Source organism: Phascolarctos cinereus, unplaced genomic scaffold (genome assembly GCF_003287225.1).
Source record: "Phascolarctos cinereus isolate Bilbo 61053 unplaced genomic scaffold, phaCin_HiC Scaffold_4;HRSCAF=312, whole genome shotgun sequence".
NCBI classification, from domain to species: domain Eukaryota; kingdom Metazoa; phylum Chordata; class Mammalia; order Diprotodontia; family Phascolarctidae; genus Phascolarctos; species Phascolarctos cinereus.
In genome coordinates, this window is record NW_027555847.1 from 499,144,239 (window position 1) to 499,158,014 (window position 13,776).

The following is a 13,776-nucleotide window of genomic DNA, read 5'->3' on the forward strand; positions in this document are numbered from 1 at the left end:
ATATTTGGATGAAAGGGCCTTTCAGAAGAAAAAACAAACACCAACTTTCATAACTGATGTAAGCCAGGCCTCACTTTCGGCCATTCTAATGGTTTGAGTTTGAGATTAGAATGAAATGAGTCACTTGTGTCATCTTGACAGTTAACAAAAAGATGCGTACTTAGCCTAGCATGGAAAGGATATGCAGCTAGGATACAGCATTAATTTAGTGGGGTATAGTTCCCCTGTTTCTATATTGGCCATTTTGGTATCAGCTCAGAAACCTTAGAGGGAAGTTCTGACTTCTTCTAGGGTCTTCTAGCTTTTGTACTTAGACCACCAGAAGCAGCTTCAGTGGTTCAAGCCTTAATTGCCTGAACCAATTAAGTATCAGGGATGTTTGATACTGTTTAGGGAAAACCCGCTGGCCTGCTTAGGGTAAAGCGTTATGCTATTGCTCCAACCTCAGCAATTGTATTCAAGTTTCTTTTTAAGACTCAGGCATGCCAGGATGGAGGTTGAATGGACATTGGAACTAATACCCAACTTTGCTTAGCACTACCTTGGATGAGAAATGATCTTGGGCAGTATGTCACAATATTAGGAACTTTCTTTCAGTTGTTATTTGTACAACAATTCAAAGGGACTATTTGAGTCCTTGAGTTCTGTCCAGGAAAATCTAAGAAGCTCCAGACTATTAAGTTAGTGTAGAGATCCTGGTATTTCTTCTCTATCAATGACTTTTTGAAGTCTTGAAGTCACACTAAAATTGATGGAGATTGATTTTAGTAAGCTTGTGGAGTGGTGATTTCATATAATTCTTAAAATATTACTTGTGGGCCTAGCAGTACCAAGTGTCAAACTACACCAGAAAGCAGTTATCACTAAGATTTTTGGTATTAAAAATAGAAAAGCCATTCAGTCAAACAGATCATGTGTATGTAGTGCTTGATAAACCCCAAGGACCCCAGCTATTTATTTATTTATTTGGCAGTTGGGGTTAAATGACTTGCCCAGGGTCACACAGCTAGTAAGTGTCAAGTGTTTTGTCTGAGGCCGGATTTGAACTCAGGTACTCCTGACTCCAGGGCCAGTACTATATCCACTGTGCCACCTAGCTGCCCCTGACCGCAACTATTTAACAAGAACTGCTGGGAAAATTGAAAAGCACTCTGTCAGAAATTAAAAGTTAGGCCTACATCTCACATCATATTCCACAGTAAAGGTTTATATCCTAAATTAAAGGAGCAAGGATGCAACCGTGGGTAGGAGAGGAGTTCTTGATCAAAAAAGCTATAGAGAAAATCACAGGATCAATTTTGGGCAATTTTGATTACATATAATTGAAAAACTTTTCAATTAAAATCCATGCAGGAAGCAGAGGGGAGGCAGTTTAGGGAAAAGATCTTTGCAGGAAATTTCTCTAACAAAAGTCTTATATCAGGATATACAGAAAAATGAGAACAACAGACAAATTTAAGCTTTCATCAAGCATAAGAAAAAAATATTTCAGGTCAATAATAATAATAGAAATATAAATTAAAACAATTTTCGAGGTTCAATTTCTCCTTTCAGATTGGCAAAGGTGACAAAAATGGAAAGTAACAGTTGTTAAAGGGGCTGTAGAAGGATATGCACACTAAAGCACTATTGGTGGAACTGGGAATTAATTCAAAATAATTTGGCACTATGCCCCCAAAGTCATTAAACCCTTTGACCCAGTGATACCACTACGAAGCCACACTCCACAGAGCTCAAAGAAAAATGGAAAGAACTCATATGTATAAAAGTGTAGCAGTACTTTCTGTTGTAGCAAAGAACTGGAAGCTAAGGAAATGTCCATCAACGGGGGAATGGTTGAACAAATCATGGCCTATGAATATAATGGAAGATTATTTCACTATGAGAAATGACAAGGCATGGATTCAGAAAAACCTAAGAAGACCTGTGTGAACGTATGCAAAGTAAATTGAGCAGAGGAAAACAATTTACATAATTATTATAGTTATATAAGTATACAGTTACTTTGACTAGAATATTATAAGGAACAACTATGAGAAACAAGACTTGATCAATGCCATGACCAGCTATGCTTCTATAAGACTAATGAAACAAGGTATCCACATCCTAACATAGAAGGAATGGATCAGATCTGTAGAATGAAGCATTTCTATTTGTATGTGGCCAATGTATGGATATGTTTTCATTGAATATGCTTATTTGTTATGGAATATGTTTGTATGTTTTGTAATTGGGGAAGGGTGTTTGATGAAAGGAAGCTAGTGCTAGTGCCTCAAAAAAAAAATAAAAAGGAGCATCATTGAAGCATTTTTAAAAAGTACACAGAGGAGAACAAGGAAATTCAGAGGGAGACACAGACAAGCATGATAGCTTTGAATCAACCGTCAGGTTTATTATGTACTTAATAACTACATAATAGATATCTACTTTGTGATTTCATATATAATCCTCTATTTCTGTTCTTGTAGGTGGGAATATTCATGTTTGTTGGTGTTTGGGAAGTCCAGAATAACAACCATGAAAATTACTAAAGCACAACAAAGAAGATTTTACTTGCAGCTCCAAACTAATCATACCTATTTTTTTTTTCCTTTGGTGAGGTAATCAAAGTTAAGTAACTTGCTCAGGGTCACACAGCTAGTAAGTGTCAAGTGCCTGAGGCCAGATTTGAACTCAGGTTCTCTTGACTCCAAGGCCAGAGATCTATCCACTGCACCACCTGGCTGTCCTTAATAATACCTATTTTTTTTTTAGGATTTTTTTTTCTTTTTAGGCAATTGGGGTTAAGTGACTTGCTCAGGGTCACACAGCTAGTAAGTGTCAAGTGTTTGGTCTGAGGCTGGATTTGAACTCAGGTACTCCTGACTTCAGGGCCGGTGCTCTATCCACTGTGCCACCTAGCTGCCCCAATAATACCAATTAACCTAGTGATTTAATTGCTAGGACTTTATTCCAAGAATCATTTTTTAAAATGCTGTATCTGAAAAAAAAATGTTCATAGCTTCCCTGTAATGGAAAATTGGAAACAACCTTAATGTTTGAATACTGAGGACTAGTTGAAAAATTGTGGTTTTAATATAACAATAGCTCCCATCTATAGATCTCTTTAAAGTCTGCACGTGTCAGCTCATTTGATTTTCTCAACACCTGTATTTTATAACTGAAGCTGAGAAAGGTTAAATAGACTTGCTGAGGGTCACACAACCAGTAAGTGTCTGAGGTAGGAATTGAACTCAGGTATTCCTGACTTCAAGTTTAGCCCTCTATCTACTACTTCCATAAATATTACAAATATGAAGCAAAGAAATATAAAAATACTTATATGAAGAGACAGCAAAATCTTGAAAACCAGACTGCATAGTCACTGAAAATAAGAAAGAGATGAGAAAAACAAAGCTACAGATACCAGATTTTAGATGGACCCAGAAAAGGATTCAAAACAAAGATTGGTCTGTACTTATTTGTCATTTTTAAAATTAATTTTTCCCCTTTGTCCATAGATTTAGAATTGGAAGGGTCCTTAGAATCCATTTAGTTTAATTCCCTCATTTTACGATTGGGGAAAGTGAGGCCCAGTTATTTGCTTAAGAACGTTATGGGACTTCAGATGTGGGATTTAAACCCAGGTCCTTGAATTCCAGAGAGTTATTCCTCTATACCATAGTGCTCTCTCTATTTGGTTCTATCTTCTTAAATCTTTGTTAGGGGTTTCATGTAAGATTTTACCTCTTATTTTCTATGCTTATTTGATTATTTTCACTGATGATTAAGATTACAATAAAACACAACTTTGACATTTTTTAAAAAACTTACATTCCACTATGCTAAGTTTCTTGGGGGAGAGACTATATTTAGTCATCTTTGTGCATTGAGGCAACCTATATGAAGGATTTTGCAATTATGAAGTAGCATAAAGAGGCACAGGTTGGTATATAGGAGGAAGAAGACCAGATTTGGGTTTATTTCTAACAATGACACTGGCTATGTGACTATAGGTAGGGTGTTTAACCTTTGGAGCTTCAGTTTCCTCATCTATAAAATGGGAATAATCATGTTTGTACTGCTTACTTCACAGGATTGTTGTAGAGAAAGTTCTGAGTAATCATTACTATCCTATAAATGTTAATTATTATTACTACTACTACAATCCCTCACAGATAGATAAATGCTTACTATATACTAGGCACTTACTATATTACCAGGCTTCAAGTGCTGAGAGTACTGAGGCAAGCAAGTGAGATGATACCTGCCTTCAAGGAGCCTGTATTTTAGTGGAGGAAGCACACACTTCAAGGGGAGCTAGGAGGAGGAGTTTCCCATAGTGGTTGCATGGTATGCAATGGTAAAATGAGGGCATTAAGCTAGACGGCTTCTAAGGTCTCGACCAATTCTATATTGACTTGATTCAGACAATATTAGGTGAAAGTTCCACTATCAGAGCCAGGAGACCCAGGCTTAGAGTCCAAGGTTCTGGTTGGGGTTGAAGGAAGTTGAAGATACTAGCTGGAAGATAGGGAGCAAAGTGTGCACCTATCATGGGGGCCTTGAAGTTCTAATAAATGTTGAATGAATGAATATGAAGGATCCCACGGAAGTAGCCAGTTTTCGCAATGTTCAGTGTAGGGAGCTCTGACGTTACTTCATATGTATTCTTAAGCTTTCATTAAATTCAGTTTGAGACACTGAAAAAACTGCATTTTCCTCATCAGCAAATAGTCTTGAATTGTTACTTTTTCTTTTTGTTACATACTTTTGACCTTTTTATTGCTTTACATTTTGTAAAGTTTTTTACTCATTAGCTCAGCACAGTAATGCTGTTAGGTACAACAGGTATTGGCAGCTAGGTGTGGTGGCAGGGGATAGAGTGCCAGGCCTGGAGTCAGGAAGACCTGAGTTCACGTGTGGCCTCAGACACTTAACTAGCTGTGTGACCCTAAGCAAGTCACTTACCTTATTTGCCTCAGTTTCCCATCTGTAAAATGAGTTGGAGAAGGAAATGGCAAACCACTCCAGTATCTTTGCCAAGAAAACCCCAAATGGGATTATGAAGGATTGGACATGACTGAACAACAAGAATAGGTATTATTAACCCCACTTTACAAAGGAGGACACTGAGACTCAGGTTAAGTAACTTGACAGTAGTGACATACCTGCTAGGTATGTGAGGAAGAATTAAAAGCTATGTTTCTTCTGACTCCCAGTCTAGCACTTTTTCCCTTTCTGCCATGCCCCACTTCCTTTCATATTTCCAGTGAAGTGCAGAGATAATTTCTAAGCCAAGTCATTCTAACAGATATTCTGTCGAAAGGCTTGTTGTATTGAGCCTCCTGATCTCTTTTCCTCTGAAACATTTTCCCCCAAGCATTTTTGATACATAACTTTAAAACAAAATACAGTTTCTTCTTGAAATACTTGGTGGTCTGTTAAGTTTTTTACATTGACTTTTGATTTTAGCATCCACACTTCTAATGTCTTTTACCTTTATCCAATTTGTTCTTTAGTGTGTACAAGAATTTCATAGCCAAATCACTGACCTAACAAAAACCTGACCTCAGCTCTCTGATACATTGGAGGAAATAAGATGGCAATCTTGGTCTTGTTCTTCTTGAATTCCCACTTACTCATAAGCAAAGTCAGCCTGCCCCTTTAAATTCTATGCCAGGGTCCACCATCAGGGGAAAAGGATACTGAAGCTCTTAAAATGTCTCCTCTTGCATGCAGTTTTCAGAATTCTCTCTATGTCATGCAGGTCTGAAAGGTTAAAAATAACTGTGCCTCCAGAGATTTCTCCTTGGGCTGTATTCTTCCTTGGGATCCTATAAGCTTTTTCCACCCAAACTGGGTCATCATCCTTGCCTAATTTTAAAATCTCCAGGATCCAATGCTCTACAAAAATCAATGAGATCTTTCCCACTAGATAATCCCAGCAGCTACGCATTATATTCTCTGGCCTGATTCTGCGTGAGTTTGATTTTATGTACTCTATTGTAATAATTTATTAACTTGATAAAATCTGCTGACTCCTCCTGGAAAATATTCTGTTTTTAGTTTATATTTCCTTCAGCTTTCTTTCAGCAGCCTTTATTATTATGGGTATTTACATGAGAATAGGGTCTTTGTTTTTTTAGAGTTCATCTGTGCCTGCTGTTTATTGTCCTCCCGAAGTCATAGCCCTCTGTTTGTGACATACTTAGCACTTATATAGTGCCTTTCATCTTCAGATCACTAGACAAACTCTGAATAATTAATCTGTACATCCTTTTTGTGAGCCAGTTAGGTAAAAAGAATAAGCCCCATTTTACAGGCAGAGTAACTGAGAAAATCAGAGTTAATAGGTATTAATATTATTAGTTCAAGGGTGCCATGGTCAGAATCAGTAGCTCCTACTTCTTTGATAAGTGAATCTCCTTTCATGTATCTTAATGGGTTACTACTAAGCAGTGGGAATGGGGACTGTTTACAGAGTTCTTGTAATAGAAGAATGCAGTTTCTGTGTAAAGAGTGGTAAGTTTCCAAAATAATCCCTTTTTCCTCTTCCCTTTCCCCAGTAGTGGGAGTTGCTGGTTAATTGGTGCAGAAAAACTAGAAAATGCCATTATGCTGAAATTGTCTTGCAAAGACTTAGACCCAAGATTTGGTTCTGATCTATAATTAATTTTTGACCATTTTCACACATACAATTAGATCAACCATTTACAGGTCAACAGCTGAGCAACTTGCTGGAGAAGTGGATCCCATTCACAGCCATTCCATCCTTTTCAATGACTGGAATAACTAGACAGGTTCTGATTTTTTTCATCATTAGGCCTGGATAGCATAAAGGATTTGGTTACTGGTTTTTTGCTTAGGGATCAATTGCTATGATGGTTGAAAATAATCCAGCAGTTCCTAACAGTAAATTTTTTACAGTAAATCCAATTGTGCCCCCTAAAGGCACAGCCATAGTATACTTGGAGATCAATTTGTCCATCAATCAACAAATATTTTTAAGTGCCTACTATGAACAAAGCTTTGTGTTACGTGTAAGACCTCAGTCTCTGTTCTAATTTAGCTTACAAGTATTTGGGATATAAATTAGTAGAATCTGGAGTTCAAGGCACTAATTGCATTCTGGACCTGATTTAATTTCCTGATGATTTCTTAAATGGCTGTCAAGCTTGGAAGGACAATCAGGAACATTTAATAGAACCATAGATACTGTAGATGGAAAAAACCCATGAAAGAAGGTTAGTACCTTCTCTGATTTAGATTCTATTAACATTCCCCTGGCCCTTTCTGCTTTCAACAGCATCAGGAGCTGAAGCAGCCTTGACAGTCTGGAGATGGGTTTTTTGACATGGTCACATTATAGTCCCTAAAGGGGCCGGGGCTTGGATGGATTGTTGGGTCTCACAATAAGCCTGATGGAAGAAAAGATGAAATGAAACAAAACTGGAAATGGTCCTATTATTGAGAGCTTACCTCAAACAAATCCAGGATCTTGGTTCTTCTGAATGCTCCAGCTTTTGCCACTGTAGTCTGATAGAGTCTTCCAAACTGTAAATTCCAAGTTTTAGAAAGGTCAGACTGGTCTTAGGAAGAGATCAGGGCTAGTGAATGGGGGCTCTGGTTGAGTGTCATCTGTAAAAGGAAAAAAAAATAGATGATGGGATACAAATACAGTGAGAGGATGTCATCTCATATCTACCCAAGAATTAATTCTGCTGCTTTTCACTTACCTTTAGGAGTCTGGAAATAATATGCCTATTGGCTATTTGTGTTAGAACAGATGTGAAAACAATCTGGCTGAATGTACTTGGCCTCTTTTGGCTAATGTGAAATTTAAAAATATTTTCCTGAAATACAGAAATCATTAAGAAAAAGTCCAATCCTCTAAATTACACTAGTAGTAGGCCAAAATATTGTCAGTTATGAATACCGTATTTACTCATATTTCCCCTCATGTATTTTTTAGTCCTTCCCTAGTCAGTCAGATAATTTAATAAGAGATTTCTTTCTTTTACATGATCTCTGATTTTCAGACTCCCTTTCCCCTACCTGGAATGACTACTGTGGTTGCAACAGCAGTTAAGACTTTTTCCAAATGTTTGGTGAGAGTAGTTGAGACATAAAGAAAACTTCACTTCCTCTTACCAACTATTAAGCTCACTCTTAGAGGTCAAATCATGCTGTGAATTCAGTATCTTGTGTTCCCTGTTATACCCATCAGTGGTGGCAGGTAGAGTCTACTGTCATTTTAATGTTAAACACTAGCTTAAAATAAGAAAAGGAATAAGGTATTAAAGTCAAGATTTTGATGTTGTTTCGTTGTGTCCTACTCTCGACCCCATTTGGGGTTTTCTTGGCAAAGATGCTGGAGTGGTTTGCCATTTCCCTCTCCAGCTAATTTTATAGATGAGGAAACTAAGGCAAACAGGATTAAGTGACTTACCCAGGGTCACACAGCTGCTAAGTGTTTGAGGCCAGATTTGAACTCAGGATGATGAGTCTTCCTGATTCCAAGCCTAGTGCTCTATTTACTGTGCCACCTAGCTACCCAGAGTCAAGATACTACTCCTTAATGGGAGTCTACCAACTTTTATATCTTGTGCTACTCAGGCAAAATATTCCTTGAATGAATGCAGAAAGTAAGGAGCGAAAATACAATTTCACATGAGGCAGATGGGTGGCCCAGTGAATAGAGGTCTAGAACTCTAGTTAGGAAGACCTAAGTTCAAGTCCCGTCTCAGAAGCTTGTTAGTTTTTTTTGGCCCTGGACTAGTCACTTAAGCCTATGTCTGCCTCAGTTTCCTCTGCTGTAAAATGAGGATGATAATAATAGCACCTTCCTTTCAGGGTTATTGTGAGGATCAAATGTAGTAATATTTTTTAAAGTATCTGGCATACAGTAGGCCCTTAAAAATGCTTATTCTGTTGTCCTGCTCCCATCTGATCTTACCGATCGTGTCTCTCCCCAGTTCTGTCCTTTTCTTTCTCTTGTTTTTCTAGGTCTCTTTGTTTCTTCATCTCTGTCTATCTGCTTCTCTCTCTCAAGAGAATAAAGAGCTGTCGACCTAAGAAAGTATCCGCTTCAAGATTTGGAATGAACTCTTCAAATTTGCAGTGGATACAACATTAAAGTTACATCTGAAATGGCGTCCTGAAGCTTTCCCATTTTGGAACGTTTGTGGACCAAAAGATAGGTTCATCTCTGCTTTTCCAGCAACAAGTACAATACAGCGTTCACTTCCAGTTCTTATTAGAAAATGATAAAGCCCAGATGTGGGAAAGCTAACATTTGGATTTTCGGTATTGCAGAGGTTCTGTTTCAAAGGAATAAAGTCCTTCCAGTGGAATAGAGTGCACTCTATCCATACTTCCCCTTCTGTTTCCTGTAATGCAGCTTTTTGTATAGGTTCTTAATTCGTTCTGAATAGAGTAAGGCTCTTATTAAATAAAACGCCAAATTAATGAGACAGTCACATATTGTGCCTTTGGCGTTACCATATTAAATAAATTATGTTCAGTGAGCATTTATTAAGCACCTATTATGTGAAAGACCCTGGGAATTTTTTTGGAGAGGGGAGTGGTTCAGATGATTTCATCAGTGGAGGAAATTCCTCCATACATATCAGCAATTCAATTGTAATTTACAGTTATAGAGAGTTGTGGGAGGGCATAGAGATTAAATGACTTACTCATGGTCACCTGGTAACTATGAGCCAAAAGCAGGACTGGAACCCAGGTCTTCTGACTCCAAGGCCATGAAGTTTGTCAGCTGTGCCAGGCTGCCTGGGTACCCAGAAAGCTAAAAGACAAAAACCCCCAAACCCAAAAACCTGCCTTGAAAGAAATGACATTTGGGAAAAAGCATTGAATTTGATTTTAAATTTGGATTCTGATGTTTACTAGTATGACCTTGGGCAAATTAGTTAACTTGCCTGACTCTGTTTCCCTATTTGTAAAATGAAGGGATTATATTAGATGGCCTCTGGAGTCCCTATTATCTGTTGGTCTACAATCCAATAAGTAATGCATTTAATTTACAATTTCACAGATAATCTTTTTTATCCTTTTTTGTAATAAAAATAATAGCCACAATAGCATTATATAGCACTTTAAGGTTTGTAAAGCATATTTTATTTTATGAGTATCTCATTTTAGCCATTGTATATGGAAATAATCATGTTTGTTGTTTTAAAAGTTCATAATAATAAAAAGATCCTAAAGCATTATATGTAAATATAATTAAACAGAAGACAATTTGATATTGGAGAAAACATTCTATTCATTTTACCGTTCTGCCTCTAACAGGTCAGGGGGTTGTGCAGTCTGGGGAACAGCAAGGGGGGCAATTTGGCTGGAACAGAGAGCAGGTGAAGGTCACATAGCTAGTAAATGTCAAGTATCTGAGACCGAATTTGAACTTGGGTCTTCCTGCCTCCAGGGCCAGTGTTCTGTCCACTGTGCCATCTAGCTGCTTCTAAAACCTTTCTTGAGGTACATAGTGAAATTGTCTATAATTTACCTCTGCTATTCTGTGAAATAATTGAATATTATTGCCCTGATTGTTATAATAAAAAGTCCTCCCCACCCCTCCCCACCCCTTTCCTGCAGCTAATGCTCATAAAACAGAGGCGGTGTTTGCTAGAGTTCTTGGATGCCCCTTTGTATCTGGAAGATGACCTTGGGTTCTTGAAAACTAAGTTCTGCCATGTTCTGTCAAGCTGGGAGGAAGGTTTCCAGGATAGACTCAGCAATAGACTGCATGTCAGGTATCCAAGGACCAGCTGTGCTAAGTTTGGAGGGGCTCCTCATCAGAAAGTTGGCCACCAGGTAATGAACTGTTTTGGTCCCAGCTTCTTCCAAAGACCGTCTACTAAGATTTGGTGGGGCTGTCATCTGTATTGTTGGTATGAGGATATACTAATGTACAGTAGAAGCAATTTGAATTGATCACTGGCTTTGCCTTTCTCTAAGACTTTTATTCACTCTCATTTCTTCACTCTTTTGACATCTGAGGCTTCTTTCCGAACAATATTTTGATCAACATCATATGATCATAGTTCTAGGATTGGAAGGTACCTTCAAGACAATCACAACTCCCTAGTTTTATTGATAAATCAATCCATAAACATTTATCAAGCACCTACTGTGCACCAGGCACTGTATTAAATGCTGGGGATACAAAAAGAAGCAGAAGACAAGACTCCCTATTCAAGGAACTTATAATCTAATGAATGACCCTGGGAGTTATTAATAATTTTCTTAAAGTCACACAGTGGACAGAGTGTCAAATTGAATTCAGGTCCTCAGACTCTGCTTGTTAAGGATAGATATGACATTTCTAAGAAGTTTCACATTCTTCAGAGCCATGATTGGGGGGTACAACGTGTTCAGGACAACTAGCACCTCTGGTGTGAGGTCCTGCTGAGCCCTTTTCAGGACTGCTCATCTTTTGGTGTCCACCTGGCGCTCAGCTCTCACCTGTGGCTCCAAGAAGCTATCGCATATGCGGTAGATAGGCTAAACCAGGTTGAGGGTAATCAACAGGCCTCTAAGTGGCCGGTGAGTTAGGGATACATGTGCTCCAAGCATGTGAAGACTTCCCCTGGCACAATGGGCAAATGAGAACAATTTGTGCGAATAGCCATGAAAGCTGCTGAAGCAGGTGCTGTGGAGCGCTTAGAGGTTGGTCAAACACGGAGGACAAACAAGGTCATCCACTGCATCCTTGGACCTAGCTGTTGTCTTGACTTTTGTCCTGCCTGGACTTCGATGACTCAGCAAGAGAGAGTGAGGCTGAGGACTTGCTCTGCCTTGCTTAAATTTAATTCACACATGAGTCAAGACATCACTCTGTGATGTCACCAGTCCTCTTCCAAAGGAAGGACAAATAACAAAACCTTTATTTAACATTTGGAAATCCCTCTAGGTGCCTGTAAGACAAATAAATAGCTCTAGGGGATCCTCGTAGTTTCCACAAAGAAATTCCATTGCACTAAATTCTCTTCTATTTATTCATCTCAGAACATTGAACCTTTTCCAAATGTCTGGACTATGATAGTTAATATTTACATTTATCCAAGTTATTTTCAGCAAAGTAATTTGCAGGTATCATAGATAAGCTTATGATAGCACAATGAAAAACAATACAGCAAGTGAGTATGCAAAGAGATCTTAAAAATCAGCTAGGCCAATCTCACTTTATATATAAAAAAGGGGAGAGCTTCAGTGACTTGCTATGACCACGTAACCTGCTCGTATGCAGCTCCTGGGCTGACTGTGGACAAACAGCAGGTGGAGACCTGGATGATGTTCAGAGAGAAGGGGTGCTTCACACTATATGCGCAAGTATGTGTTTATGCCTATTTTCTCCCTAATAATAATAATAATAATAATAATAATACACAGCATTGACATAACACTTAAAAGTTTGCAAAATGCTCTACAAATATCATTGAGGTAGATGCTATTATCCCCATTTTACAGTTGAGGAAACTGAGGCAGACAGAGGTTAAGTGACTTGACCAGGATCACACAACTGGTAGGTGGGGCTGTAGTTGAACTCGGTCTTTCTGACTCCATATGCAACACCTCATCTACTGCACTGGTACTCTAATCATGAAGGAAAACATGAAAGAAAAATTCAGTTTGCTTTGAAAAATTTGAAATAATTCACTTGAAATTATTCCAGCTGCTGAGGAAGAAAAGAAAAAGCTGTTATGTTATAGCTCAGATTAGTTATCAACCTACAATACAATAAATGAATGAATGAATGAATAAGTAAATAAAATGAATCTGACTTCACATGAACGAACGACTCATGATACATTGTCATGTTATTGGACTCAAATTGAAGACTCATTTGCTTCTGCTTGTTGTCCAGAAGAATTGGTCATGGGGGAAGGTGTCAGGGAAACTTTTCGTAGCAAGGTCAATGTAAGGAAAATGAATGTGTGTCTGAACTTGTAAGGAAAAAAATCCATTCTTTCTGAATCACATTTGTTTTTAACCTCAAGGTTCAAACATACAATTCCACCCCAGTTCTTCCCCTACTCCCACCCCCCAGCCCCAGCAGGTGTAAAACTTGAAAAGTTTTCTGGTTTACATCTTTTAGTACTGGTTGGGGGCGGGGGGGAAGTCCTATCAGAGTACCTTGTCTGACCTGGACACGCACTGAGAGGGAATGGCCTCGGAGATGTTGGCTCCCGGCAGGCAGAGAGGATGAGCCTGGGGCACTTAGCTAATCACTAATCCCTCTCTTGGCGTGACATATGCTGCGACCACTGGCAAATGTGGCTGCAGCCACACCAAATGAATATATATCAAGGAGACATAGAAAGGACATGCCTTGCTAGCTTCCATTTCCAGCAGGGAGGCATCCCAGCAGTGCACAGAGCTCCCATCCTGGAGAAACACACCTGGGGATCCTGGGCACCAGCTGTGTCGTGTTTCTGCAAGAAAGATCCTAACTGATTCTTCCTCTGGCTTCCCTTGCACTTTATCATTTGGTGTCAGCCGCATCACAAATGGCTTGGTCAATACTAGCAATGATTACATTCCCTCTCCAGTTGAAATATATGGGCTGCAGACAGCCCCTGTGAGAGGGGGAATGTTGAGACACTCTCCCAGTACAAATGGCCATACTGCCTCCCTTTCCTTCCTTTCACCACAGCTGGACGTTGCCGTCCCACGTCTACTAAAACTGCTTCTGCCTGTGGATTGTAGGTATGCATAGAGATAGGCCAGGTTCATAGGCCCATAGGCTTTCTAGGCTATAGATTTAGAGCTGGA